Source organism: Tamandua tetradactyla, chromosome 10 (genome assembly GCF_023851605.1).
Source record: "Tamandua tetradactyla isolate mTamTet1 chromosome 10, mTamTet1.pri, whole genome shotgun sequence".
Taxonomy (NCBI): Eukaryota; Metazoa; Chordata; class Mammalia; order Pilosa; family Myrmecophagidae; genus Tamandua; species Tamandua tetradactyla.
Window position 1 is genome coordinate 94,538,795 of NC_135336.1, and position 14,155 is coordinate 94,552,949.

The window sequence follows — 14,155 nt, forward strand, 5'->3', positions numbered from 1 at the left end:
ATCTGGGTTTTGCTGCTATTCTAGTATACTCTATTCCTGTATACTCTAGGAATTGAGCATCCATTGTTTTTAATTAGGTCTCAGCTATATTTAGAAGTTTGGATGCACCTTTAAGTGTTTGTGACTGTTTTTTTTTTCTTCATTTTTTACCTGTTTATCCCTAGTTCTTTGACTCCATATGTGTTTTTGACTTATAGATTGTGCTTTTCCCTTCATTATACATCTTTGCCTTTAAAAAATAAAATGGTGATGTTTACTCGTTGTATTTCTTAAATTATCACTCTATTAATACTTTCTTCCTTTCTAATTGGGTTAAATACAATTAGCACCTTACATTTCTCCACTATCCATTTATTCTTTGATTTGTGTTTTCCTCAAAAAAATTATTGAGCACATACTACATGCTGTATTCTTTGTATCCCCATCATCTAGTAAAGATGAGGAAGATGCAACCTTGAGGGAGCTCAGCCTGGGGAAGAGGAAGGATTTAGGAATAATTATATTTTTGTAAAATAATCTGTGGAATGAGAGAGGAAGAGAGATACATGGATTAACAAAGAAAGCTACTTCTCCTAAAATGTAATCGAATCTTGGAGGTTTTATCCCTTTAATTCCTCTGTGCTTATCTTTTCTCTTCCCTGCCCTTCAGAGTAAAGCAAATGACCAGTCAATGACATTTAGAAGATTGATAGGCTCTAAATAGAATTTTCTTGTAAACCTTTTGTCTCTACTATCAAAATCCTTTGTTGCGTCTTCCTTCACTGGCCTTCCAGTGCTGTCCCCTTTCTACCATGGGAAGAGGTTGGAATATAAGAGGGGAGGCAGGGAACTGAATTGTGCATGAAGGAGAACAGTCAACAAGCAGTAGCTCGATGGTGTGTACCTGATTCCTGCTCTCACTATCAGTTTCATAGGCTTTGGCATTTCATTTACTTGCTGCCATAGTAACCAGGACTCCTGCCAGTCTTCTTCCGGGCTTCTTTTATTCATCTGTAAGTACATCTGGAGGGGGGTTGGGGAGGATACAAATGGAAACCTCCCAGCTTGGGACTTGTGGTGTTTAGAGTGCCCTCAGAATAGCAAGCATGGGTACTTAATTTTGGCTTTGTTTCCAGCTGATGCAGTCACAGTCCATCACAAGTAGCCACCTATCAGGATGATGCTTTCTGTATTTCACAGTCAGTGAGGACCCCATTATTATTGTGAGAAAGAGAGAAGCTTTTATATTCCTTGAATTAGAATTGGAAGAGGTCACTGCTGTGAATCTTTAGAAACTGCATTTCAGCCTGAGTTTCATCTTTAGGGTGATGAGAAGCTAGGCATCTTCCTATTACAGAATGGTTCTTGCCTTTGTCTGTTCCTGGGGAGCTTTTAAAATTGTAGTGCCCAGGATTTTGTGAATCCACAGGCCAATTAATTTAAATATTTGAGGGTGAGGCACCAGCACCAGTATTTCTCAATCTCCCCAGTGTACATTGGAGGAATGCCTTGGTGATTCTGGCTTTTTCCTTTGACTTAACCACTTCATGAAGAGGTGATGGTTTTGTGCTGGTTGGCCCCCAAATTTATCCTTTAATCACATCTGATGAAATTCTTTGCTTGAGACCTCAGAAGTGTCTCAAGTGAATAAATTAAGGAGCAAAACTGCATATGGGTAAACTATACAAATTTACTGTTAACCTAGGCACATATGCTAGTAACTGATAATTAGTAAATTCATACAAAGTTGGATCTCATTTAATTATTTCCTTCTTGCGCTGTTGGCTAGTTCCTTAAATTTATTCATTTTTAGACTTTTGCTATGAGTCCTTTCTTGATGTTTCTGAGTCAGCTAGCTGGAGGGGCCCCTTGGACAACCATTGTACTTAAGGTAAATTTGGCTTATGGGTTTAAGGCCTTCTGCCCACCCTGAAGTGCAAATGTACTTTTTCCAATCATCCTTTGCACTTGCACATGCAGCCATTTGTGTGTTACCTTGCTGAGAGGATGAGCCATAACTCTGCTTAATTGTTTGTACTTTATTACTGTGCTAAACTCAAACTATCTCTTATTGGACTATGCTAACTCTGGCTCCTCTTCTTTTCCCCCATTCTTCCTCTTGGTTCTTTTTATTTCTATTACGTACCCCCAAAGAATACATTTTCATGTTAGATTCCCCAGGTTTCTAAGAATCTCTTTCCTGTTTGCATGGCCTGTCTGCATCTCTTTCCTGTCTGCATGGTTCCTCTTCTTTCCTCACTGCTTTAGTTTCATTGGTCACTGTGGTCTCAGTGCCAGACTTGCCTTGACTTATCACATAACTTTGGTCTGCTCTGATTCTAGAACCAGTTATCTCTGGGCTCCTGACTTCTAGATTCCAGTTTTCTTCTGGTCCCCCTAAGAAATAGAGCAGCCAGTTGTATACACTGTAATGTTCCTGGCAGTACCAGTTTGCGGACTCTTTCAGTAGCTTGTGAAAGTCATCCATCTTTATCTAACCTATGTGGATATGGAATCAGTGAATGTTCAGGCCAGGATGCAGAGCTTTAACAAGAATTCACAAATTTACAGCAGTAAATTACCTGTTGACATAGACTTAAGGGAAGATGCTCTTCCAAAAAAACCAAAACAACTGAATTTGTCTAAAAATAAGTTTTTTTCTGAGATATCTCATTGCATATTGTAAAGCAAATCGATAATACAGCAGAGTGGAACCCTCTTACTGTCTTACCATCTAGGGAAAATTAATAGCATTAATATTTTGGTGTATATTCATCCAGACCTTTTTCCATAAGTACTTTTTTCTTTTGTTCAACAGTGTGGATGTACTCTTCCTGCTGATTTTTTCCCAGACTTTATTAAAATAATCTCATGCCAATAGATAAGGGTCAATATCCTGTTTTTTAATGGCTGCATAGTAGATATTCAATCAGTGAAAATAACTTTTCATTATTTTCCAGGATTCCAGGAAAAGTGGGGTATTTTTTTAGAATGACCAACAAACTGATTATTCATAATGGTTTATTTGACCAACGTTGTCTCAAAAGTGAATGAAGTGAGCTACCTTTTCAAGGAAATCCAGTGACTATATTTGTTGCAATTATAAAATTAACTGAGGCTTCCTTTAATCCACTATGCTAAGAACTATGATGAACATCTTCATAGCTGAATCCTTCTGCATGGTATGACAGTTTGCATAAGAAGTGAACTTGCTGGGGGTGAATGCATATGCATTTAAACTAATGCTTATGGCCAGATTGCGCTCCAGAAAGTTATATATTTTTACCAACGGTGTAGGTGAGTAAAGAAAGATGTTTGAAGAAAATCGAATCTTAATTAGTTCGTGGCAAAAAATTGCCATCTGTGAAAAAAAAACAATGGCTTCTATCTATCCAAAATCCAGTGCCCGTATTGATTCTACCCCAGTGTAAACTCCATTAGAATCTTCTTGCTTTCCTGTCCTACTGTTAGACCAGCCCCATCTGAGAATACCCTAACTGACACTGTCCATCTGCTAAAAGGGTGTTCATCCTTCAGGTTCTGCTAATGGCTGCCTTCTTTAACCCACCACTGAGAAGTAGTTGTTCTAAGTTCCTGTGGCATTGTTTTTTACTTCAATTTTATCTGTGTCTCAGCCTGCCTTCTGCTAGTGATTTACATGTATCTGTCTCTCTCCATAGCTTAAACAAATAATCTGTTCTATAACTACTTGTTAAAATGTACTTTGAAATTTATTTCTTTTTATTTTATATATGTTGTATTTTACAATTAAAAATATAGATGAAAAAGCAATAGTAAGTAAAATAGCTGGCACGTCTGTAACAGTTTGGCAGCAGCACCAAATGTTACTAGTAGTCAGTGTATTTATTCTTCACTAACATTCAGTTTCACTTAAAAAACAATGCAGTTTCACTTCGGAATGTCTTTGATGAAACAATAAAATTATTAGTTTTATTATATATTTATTAAATATTGAGTACACATCTTTTTATGTGACAAAATATGAGGTCTGCTTAACCAAGTATGATGGTTGTCATGAAAACACTTGGGTGAGCTGAGGTAGCCGCTTTTCCTGGAATCTTTTTTTTTTTTTTTTTTAGAGTAACCAACAAATTGGTTATTCATAATGGGGTATTTGACCAACATCGTCTCAAAAGTGAATGGAGTGAGCTGTCTTTTCAAGGAAATCCAGTGACTATATTTGTTGTAATTATAAAATTCAAGCTTTTAAGTGCAAATTAGAATTTGGAAGATGTATATTTGCCATAATGAAGTTGACTACTGCCCAATATTTAAAGATTTTTCGATGAGATTGATGATGGTATTAATGAATGTGACTTTTAAAAATCTTTGTAATGATTCGGGTCAATATTTGGAAGATCTACATAATTAGTAAACAGTATTTTTCACATTACCAATGCATAATGTTATAATAATCATGCATGGGTAAAAGATCCATTCGAAATATAGGATAGGCCAATGGATTTTAATGCAGTAGAGTACAGAAAGTTCACTGATATGATTTCCAGTGTTGCATTGCATTTAACCTTTAAGAAATTACCACTTGTCAAGTTTGTGTGTAGTATCAAAGAAGAATATATCCATGATTATCTGAAAAGGTTGTTAATACGTCTGTCTTCTCCAACTGCATATCTGTGGCAAGTTGGAAAGTCGTAAAATGTTTTGGTCCCAACAACAATTGGATTAGGTTGAATGCAGGAGCAGATATGAAAATCCAGCTGTCTTCTATTAAGCTAGAGTTTAAAGAGATCTGCAAAAATGTAAAACATGCCACTGTTCTCACTAAATATATTTTTGGTTTAGAAAATAGTTATTTTTCATAAAAACTGTATTACTAATTTTACATGTAATGGGCTTATTATTTCTTAAAATTTGTACTGTGGAAATATAGATATATAACTAAACTTTGCCATTTTAACCATTTTTGAGTGTATAATTCAATGGCATTAATTACATTTACAATGTGCTACCATTGTCACCATCCATTACTAAATAATATTTTTAATGATTAATAAAAGTACTTTTTAATTTCTAACATGGTAAATATTGATAGCTAATATTCACATAAACAAAATATCTTCGGGGGTGCTAATTTTTATGAGTGTAAAAGGGTCCTGAGAACTTTGCTCTTCTAGAACTTGTTTTACCATTCTGTGCTCTGGACTTCCCTCTAACCAACCCCTGGAAAAAAAGATGACTGGTACCAGAATAGTATTGGAATGTAGTTTTGGCAGGGGCTTTAGAAGTACCCAAATATAGTCTCCCACCAAATGCAAAAATTGATCTGACATCTGATTTCTATTTATACACTTCAAGTGATGGGATGGTCAGTACTTTATAAGGCAACCTGTTTGATTTTCATAAATTGTAATTTTCAGAAATGTATTCTTGTTTACAGATGAAGCCTTTGTTGCTCTGTAATTTCTACCCTTTATTCCAGTCTTCCCTTGGGGGCCAATGAAAATAAATCTATTTTGTGCATAGTAGCCCTGCAAATATTTCAAATTAGCTGTTGACCCTCCCTGAGTCTTTTATAGGCTAAACATTAGTAGTTTCTGTAATTAATAACAATAAGATCAACATTTTTCTTTTTTCTTTCTTTTTTTTTTCAGAATTAACTACTTTTCATTTAAAAATTTTTTGGATAGTATTTTATCTAATTAGATAATTAAAATAATATAGATTTATATCTGTATGTATTTATATTTGAACTTCTCGGGTATTTTGTAATGCATGAAATATTTAGTATTTAATTTCCAATAGATGAATTCTGGAATCCTTTTAAAATAAAATGATATTAACAGAATTTGGCACTACATGAACTAAATAGAAGAACACTAGTACTGTAATTTTGCTTCAATATTGTAGTCACTATTCTAATCATGAACTATATTGCATGAACAGTGGCTTCAAATTGTATCAGAGGTAAAGGAAATTTAGTGTTCCTAAAAAGAGAAGACGATAAGCAAGAGACAGACCCTCTTAGGGGTTACCATAGGTACAGTTCTCATTTAACAACTATCTCTAGCCTTCACTCCATGTAGTACTGTTGTAGACATTGTATGTAAAGCAAACAAAGGTCCTTCAGCTCCTGAAGCTTTGTCTAGTGGGTGAAAAAACAAGTGCTGTGTAAAAGTAAAAGGGAATGACATAAAGAGTATATGGGGCGGGAGGAACACTCTTGAGTAATGTGGGCATCAGAATGGGGGTGGGGTGGGGACTTTTTTCAAAGTTTAATGCCCCTGATATTTCGAGAATTGCAGTATGTTTACGTGCAGATTCTAGAGAAGGAAAAACTTGAGGACCGCTAATTTAACAGATGAGGAACCTGGCACAAGAGTTTTAAGAGTTCACGATTTATCCAGGGTTGTATAACTCATTAGTGAAAGAGCTAGAGCTAGAATCCAGTTTTCCTAATTCCCACTCATATTCATTCACTGTTTCCTTAATATTTTTTTGAAGTAAATGTTTTCAGCCCCTCCCCTCTATTTAACAAGTTAAAAAGTTTCCTCTATTAAACAAGTTCTTCGGTACTCCTTGTCTTATACAGCAAACACTTCAGCTAGAATTTAAGCAAGAATAGAGATACCAAGACATATTCCTTTTTAATCAGGCAAAACTGAAATTAAAATCTGTGATTTGGGTAGCTAATCAAAAGATTGTAATCAGTCAAAGCTTTTTTTTTTTTTTAAGCTGTACCCATTCTTTATTTGGATTGAATGTTCATCCACCTCATCATAAATAAGTTAATTGATGTAATGCCAGGTCAAGAAATGTTTTTAATGCAATGAGATATTATCCTGCTGCAGAAGGAGACTTCTGCAAAAATATGGAAATGTCTGTAAACTAATGAAATGTCAGAAAAAATTAGTCTTCATATTGATTAGTGCTATAAAAAATATGGTTGTATACAATCATAAAAAGTTGTCATATAGACTCATTACCCAGTCACTTTTAAGGGAATAGATTTTGGCTTCTATTTTATTGTTTTTAGGAAATTACTATTTCATGAGCTTGGTTAAGTATGTATAAATAAGCATTAGTGCCTTGTCAAAATTATGTTTTGTTGGCATACACAGTAGGATGGAAAAAGCTCTGGGGAGCTGCTTTCAAATGGGATGGAAGAAGCTCGTAAGAAACATGCACATGTATCTTAGAATAATTGGATGCGAATAGTTCAGAGACCTTATAAATGAGAATTCTGGCAGCAAGATCACTTGCTTCCTGTATACCATTTGGTTTTACAAATTAAACACTGTGCTGATTGGTCATAACTTTTATTATATTTTATTGTAATAGATCTGTAAGTTTCACTAAATTGAATGGAATTGAAGTTGGCAGCGTGGGTTGACTGAAAAAGTTGGAGTTTGATGAGTAAAATGGTAAATTTATAGAATTACTTCTGAATCCTGGGATGAGTTGAACAGCCAGGCTGATGATGGTGTTCATTAGGCGGGAGTCCTGTGTGTGCCTGATGACCTCTCCCATGGGGAATCCCTCTTGGTGCCTCAGGCAATGGCCCAGGCTCCTTTGTCCTTTGCAGCCCTTCTAAGGGTAAATGCATTGAGGCCTTGCCAGCTTCTCTCAACTCATTCACAGTTGGCTAGATAGTAAAAAGTAAGTAGTTGACGCTTTGCAGGCCATACAGTGTCTGTTGTAATTACAGAATTACAGTTCTGTCTTTATCATGAAAACAGCTATAGACACTACATAAATGTGGGAGCTGGCTGTATGGCAATAAACTTTATTTAAAAGGTAGTAGTAGGATTTGGCCTGTAGGCAAGAGGTTGTGCCCCCAGATTTAGAGTGATGAGGTACGGTATTTGGGGCATGTTAAGCCACCTTAATAAATATGAAGTATTTTTGCCCCCTGGCTACCCCCTTCCATTTTTCTTTCTCAACTTTTGGGTAATTTGAAATTATAGTGAAATGAATGTGGCTGTCCAAGCAGTCTACAGTTTGACCTTGACATACCAAAGATAGACAAAATGTGTTTTGGTGTTTTCCTAAATTACATTGTTGTTAGATAGCCTTTCTCCTTCTTTTTTGGATGGATGTGAGAAGAAAGTCTCCTCTGTTTAACAAGTTCTTCGGTACTCCTTGTCTTATACAGCAAACACTTCAGCTAGAATTTAAGCAAGAATAGAGATACCAAGACATATTCCTTTTTAATCAGGCAAAACTGAAATTAAAATCTGTGATTTGGGTAGCTAATCAAAAGATCGTAATCAGTCAAAGCTTTTTTTTTTTTTTAAGCTGTACCCATTCTTTATTTGGATTGAATGTTCATCCACCTCATCATAAATAAGTTAATTGATGTAATGCCAGGTCAAGAAATGTTTTTAATGCAATGAGATATTATCCTGCTGCAGAAGGAGACTTCTGCAAAAATATGGAAATGTCTGTGAACTAATGAAATGTCAGAAAAAATTAGTCTTCATATTGATTAGTGCTATAAAAAATATGGTTGTATACAATCATAAAAAGTTGTCATAGAGACTCATTACCCAGTCACTTTTAAGGGAATAGATTTTGGCTTCTATTTTATTGTTTTTAGGAAATTACTATTTCATGAGCTTGGTTAAGTATGTATAAATAAGCATTAGTTTTCAGTAGGAATTGTTTAAATGCCTCCTGGGCTACAATATAAATTGAAAGTAAAAACTATCTTTTTTAAGACTTAGTTCAGTCACAGCATTTTAGCCGTGTTTGTCAAAGGAAATTTATAAGAATATAATAGATTTTCTTTGCTTATTTTAATGCACATGTAAATATGTTCAGAAATTTTCTTTTCATTTAATTCATAATGAGCTACTGGAAGGTAGCTTTTTCCAAAGTTCCCTCCTGTACTTCAGAATCTTGCCTACCTTGACTTAATATCCTGAGTGGCATTGTCTCTAACTGCCTCCCCTGACTCTGTCAATTTTTCTTTTCCCTTGCGGCAGGCCCTTCCACTCAACCAGCTGCTGTGTACTCTAAATGCCATGCCATTGCTTAGGGGCCCAACTTCCAAATCTGTTAACCTTCTTTGCTTTTTGGGGAGCTGTGTTTGGGTGTGTGTGTGTGTGTGTGAAGATTAAATATGTAAAAGTGAAAGGCTAGATCAATGTTCAGCATGTAGTAGGTATGTAATAAATTATAGCTGCCATTATTATTTTTAATATCTTATTTTTAATACCTTGTCTTCTTGACTGGTTCATTCCCCTTTAACTACTAATTTGCTCATGTTTTCTCTATCATAAGAAACACTTTGTTTGCCCCTGCAGCTCTGGGTCTTTCTCCTCCTCTTGATTGCTGTCATACCTCTACCACATGGACACTTTATAGTCTGTTTTTGGGCCCATGTTGCTAAGTGACCTTGTAACCACCAAATTCGACTGTTTTCCTCATTTCCATCTACACTGTCATGCTGCAGGTTGCATCTTTCCTTAGTTCCTGTGACAAGGCCCGCTCCTGATTCTCCTTGTCCTTTTTGACTATATTAGCCCCCAGTTACCTGTTCTATCATTGATCATTTTTTCTTTTCCCCCTACACCCTCCCTCAATGATCTTACCTACTCCTGGTACTTCAGATAATGCATCTGTGTAAGTGACTCTTAAATATGTAAATTAGACTTACTTGCTAGTTCATTAATTGTTATTATTATTATTTTTTGGCACTGGCAGGCACCGGGAATTGAACCCGGGTCTCTGGCACTGCAGGTGAGAACTCTGCCACTGCGCCACCATTATCCACCCACCTACTTGCTATTTTGGGTTTACATATTGAGAGGTGAAAGTAGGGAAACCATGGGCATCTTAGCATGTCCCAAAGCAAACCATCTTATCTTGTAGTGTCCCCAACCAACTTCTCCCAAGATTCCCCTTTAGCTATTGCTGACAAAACCATTTGCCCAATCACTGTGTTTTATGTCTTTTGCCACATCTCTCTTTCAGCCATCAAATTGCAGTAGTTGTATCTTCTCAGGTTTATCCTCATAGAATGTCTTTTCTTCCAAAATTACTTTGACTGTAGAGATAAATATATATACGCACATATGGAACGCTGTACAGAAGGAAATTCTCCGAAGGTTTTAAGTCTTTTATCTCTGGATGATGAAACATTACATTGTTTGACTCTTGTTTAGATCTGTTATTTCTACATTTGTACCCAACCTACAATCTTATTTTTCATACTCTCTTACCCTGCACTTCCTTCATTGGGATGCCCTCCTGTTGCCTCAGTGTATTCATACTTTCTTGCCTTTAATCTTTTATTCAGCACTTGGTTCAATCTTTCCATCTCTATTCATCATTTTTCAGGGTTACTCTCAAGTAAACTTTCCTCAGTGAAACCTCCCAAATGGATGTACGTTCTCCTTCCATGAGCCCTCGGGTCCCCATGCCACTTTGTACATTCTTCCTTCTGGTCTTGTCTATGTTTTTGAGTGTCAATCCCTTTATTAGATTGTAAGCTCCATGAGGGCAGAGATTGGGTCTTAGCCTTTCCCTCTTTTGGTTACAGTCTCCCAAGTTTTCTTTGGGGAACAAATCCTTTTTTTCTAGCTATGATTTTGGTGGGATGGTCAATCAAGATGTCCTGGCGATAGGATGCTCTTTCCCTGGAATTTGAATTTTGAGCTTTGGGACACAAGGCCTGAGAATAATTGGCATGGATTCATCCTGGCCGAAGAGCTATGAAGAAGCCACTCATTGGTTCCAGCCTCCCAGATCCCTGGAGCTGCTCTGGTCCCTGAACTCTCCGAGACCTGGCTCTTCAGATTTTCCTTCATATCTGTGAGCTATCTCATATCCTTAAAATAAATGTCTTTTTTTTTTTTTTTTAATATTAAGTTAGCCAAAAACAGTTTTTGTTCCTTTTACCCAAAGATCCCTACCAGTAGAGCTGTTAGGATTGGAACTGACCAGATGTCCTCATTCTTGTTCTTGTATTGATTCTGATGTGTTTTTTTTTTTTCTCTTTAAAAAACAAAAACAACAAATAGCCAGAGACTGCTGCTGCTTTGAAACGCACGATAGAAGCCCTGATGGACAGAGGAGCAATAGTGAGGAACCTGGAAAATCTGGGCGAGCAAGCACTTCCTTACAGGATCTCCTCCCACAACCAGCAGCACAGCAGAGGAGGGTAAGTTTCTTCAGGAATCACTGGGCTCAGTGGAGAGTACAATTCACCCCAGAACTTACTATAACCTCACTAATTGTGCCCAGCAATGTGTGGGTGCATGTTCCAGCAATGCTGTGTTGCAAATGGGATGCAGCTATTCTAGCCCTTTGTAAATTTTAATTAGAAGACACAAATAGGCCATACTAGGAGCAATAACTTTATGAGCTCTTGATCCTAGAAAACTTTTTTTGTTAACCGAAACACTGTTTTTCCCTGGCTTTCCTGTAACTTTTGTCTTTAAAATGCCTCAGTGAGCAATGTGTTGTCCACGACTGAAAGCCTTCTTTGTAAATATGTGGGTTCTGGATAATAAGCAGAGTGTGCTTCATAAGATTAATGTACACAACCAGAGCCTAATCTGCAAGAGAAAATTGGTTTTACCTGCCCCAGCTAATAATCACAATTTTTCTTTAGTGGACCTTTTTCTTCCACAGTTTATAGTAACTTCCTGAAACATAGGTCAAGGATTTGATTCTGTTGTAATAGCTATCCCTGTAGAAATTCTTTGATACCAATTTGTTTGTTGAGCTGGTTTAAAACTTCTCTAAACCCTAACAGTGTCTTTTTACTCCCATGGTTTCTGGTATAGGGAATTGATTTGTCTTCCCATGTTGTTGGGTTTTCTAGAAGAAGGTGATGGAGAAGATGGGAACCAGTTTTAGTGTAGTGAAAAAAGTTCAGGATTAGAAGGAGACTTGATCCAGCTCAGCATGACTTTGAACAAGTGATTTAGCACCTGTACTTCTGCATCCTCAGGGGCTCATCCTGTTCACATTGTCCCGGGGATGGAGCGGGATCATCTCTGCACATGTGCTCTGCAGACCCTCCTGAGCATCATGGGAAGGCTGCTTCCAGCCCCGCAGATACTGTGACCTTGGCATGGGTAGTACCTGTAATGGGGCTAGTGGAGTCACCCCTTAGATCTAGGCTTTCCTCTTTCATCTAATCCTTCTGCAGAGACGAGGCATCTACTGTATATTTCTTCCTTTGATTGCTTCAGCTTGTTTTGTGGTAGTGTTCAGCATCTTGAGAATGCCTCTGAAGAGAGTGCCTGAGGCGTTACTAGGCAACATGAAATTCACAGTGGCTAGCCTTCTTCCTGGTTCAAAATAACAATGAGGAATGGAGATTGTGTGTGAGAGCATATGAGTTTGTGTAACATTTCCTCTTTCTTTTAACTTAGTCACAGATAGGTTTGGTTTTAACAGCTAAGCCATGAACCCTCTTTTGCCTTTTTGTTCAAAGAGGAGCATATTAAATTGGCTGAGAATTACTAGCCAGGTTCTCCAATGGAAGACACTGAACAGGGCGACCAGTCTGCTTCCTCTTTTGTGGCAGCGTCCTCATTCCTATGCTGTTTGTGTGGACGGACAATAGGGGTGCTTCTTTCTGTGCTTTTTCTAAGTGGAGTATTTGACTTTGTCAAGGGCTGGCATGTCCAGCATCCTAGAATTTGCACTTGTAAAAAGTACCCACATGATGCTGATGCTGCTCACTTGAGGACTACACTTTGAGAACCACCGCATTAGCTCATTTAGTTTGCGGGCCTCTTGCGCAGTATTGGGGTTGGGTTGCAGTGGGGGTGGTGCTGTTTCGTTTCATGGATGGAATACAGGTCCTGGAAAGGCCCACCTGGGACTAAGCCAGAACTGCTGACAATACTATCCCTACATTCTGGATTCCTTCCAAGGTACATGGCCCACGAAGGACTGCGTTAAAATCACTTCTATTCCTAAAGTAATGTAGTTAATTTTAGACTCCTTAGCACAGAGAAGCAACATTTCTAAAGTGTTTTATACATTTGTATTATAATATAGCCACATAAAGGTGGTTCCAAACCCGGGGAGGGGTGGTGGATATTCATGTTTTAAGCCTGTTTTTGTGGAGTAAATCAATATCTGATGCTCATTTGTTGGAGGCAATGTTTTCCAGAGTGTCACCTCTGTAAATCTAGTTCTATGGAGATGTTCCACCAAAAAAAGAAGATGTGTGGGTGTTTGGTCTGTGATCAATTTGATGTGAGAAGCCTTGTCTAATATAATCCCTTTTAGAGATTCACAACACACATTGGCATATAAACGGTGAGCAGTCGTCAGTAATACACCTTCATTTCTCAATTTTATTTGACCATGGTACTTTTATTTTATAAGATCCATTAATAAAAGTGACTTGGTAAATGAAGGTATGAGGGACTATTGTGTTTTGGGGTTATCTGGATAAAGATTTGAAATTGTGTGGTTTGTCAGAAATTGGCTTTACAGAGCTAGAGGCTAGTCTGATATTCTCTTGGCTTCAGCCCTTAGTCACTGGCCCCAGCCACATTTGTACCAGGCATTTTGTTCATTCAACATAGTGTTTTTGTACTTTACATATAGCCACAGAAAAATGATACAAACATTTACTAAACAGTTCACATGCCAAGCATTATACTGGGTGCTGGGAATATACCACTCTCTTGAAGTGGTTAAGAAGGAACAGAATAGCTTGTCAGTGACATATTTGGCGTTAAAAGTTGTGGCTCTTTCTCAGTAGTGCTGGAGGTCATGGCATGTATCTGTAATTTTGGCAAAGCCCTGATTTGAATCCTTTTGAGCTGGCTAATGAATGAGCCTAGAGGACCTCCAAGAATCCACAATGTGTTGTGGTTCTGTTGGTGATTTGTATTTATGGCTTTTACATTTCATAGGCAGAAATGTTATGTCTTAGTGGTATTCATAGGTCTCAGGATGATTCTTGCGTTGTCATGGTTTCTGGTCTCACGGAATTTTTGTTCTAATAGTTTTCTAATAGAACCAGCAAAGGGGATATATGTATGAAGTAGCGAGCACAGCCAGGGGTCTGTGGGACAGGTGCTTCTTTTGCAGTTACTTCCTGTCATGTTGAGTGATAGCCACTGAGTTCTCCCATCTCTACCTCCTCCAGAATTAATCTCCCTGCAACTCACATACATACCAAGGAGGCCCAGAAGAACAGGAAGTAGCATAGGGCCTA

The 14,155-nt window shown here is 37.5% G+C and overlaps 1 protein-coding gene across 2 annotated transcripts in view; it reads left to right on the forward strand.

Annotated features, from left to right (window-relative positions):
• The window catches only part of SLC5A3 (solute carrier family 5 member 3), a 92,376-nt gene that overhangs the window by 60,412 nt on the left and 17,809 nt on the right, over positions 1–14,155 (forward strand). Inside the window, exons 2-3 of one of the 2 annotated variants that reach the window (XR_013158678.1) lie at positions 10,546–10,776; positions 10,986–11,125. The gene's annotated coding sequence lies outside the window, so the exon portion shown is untranslated. The remainder of the gene's footprint in view (positions 1–10,545; positions 10,777–10,985; positions 11,126–14,155) is intronic. The other variant, XR_013158677.1, reaches the window with a different exon arrangement.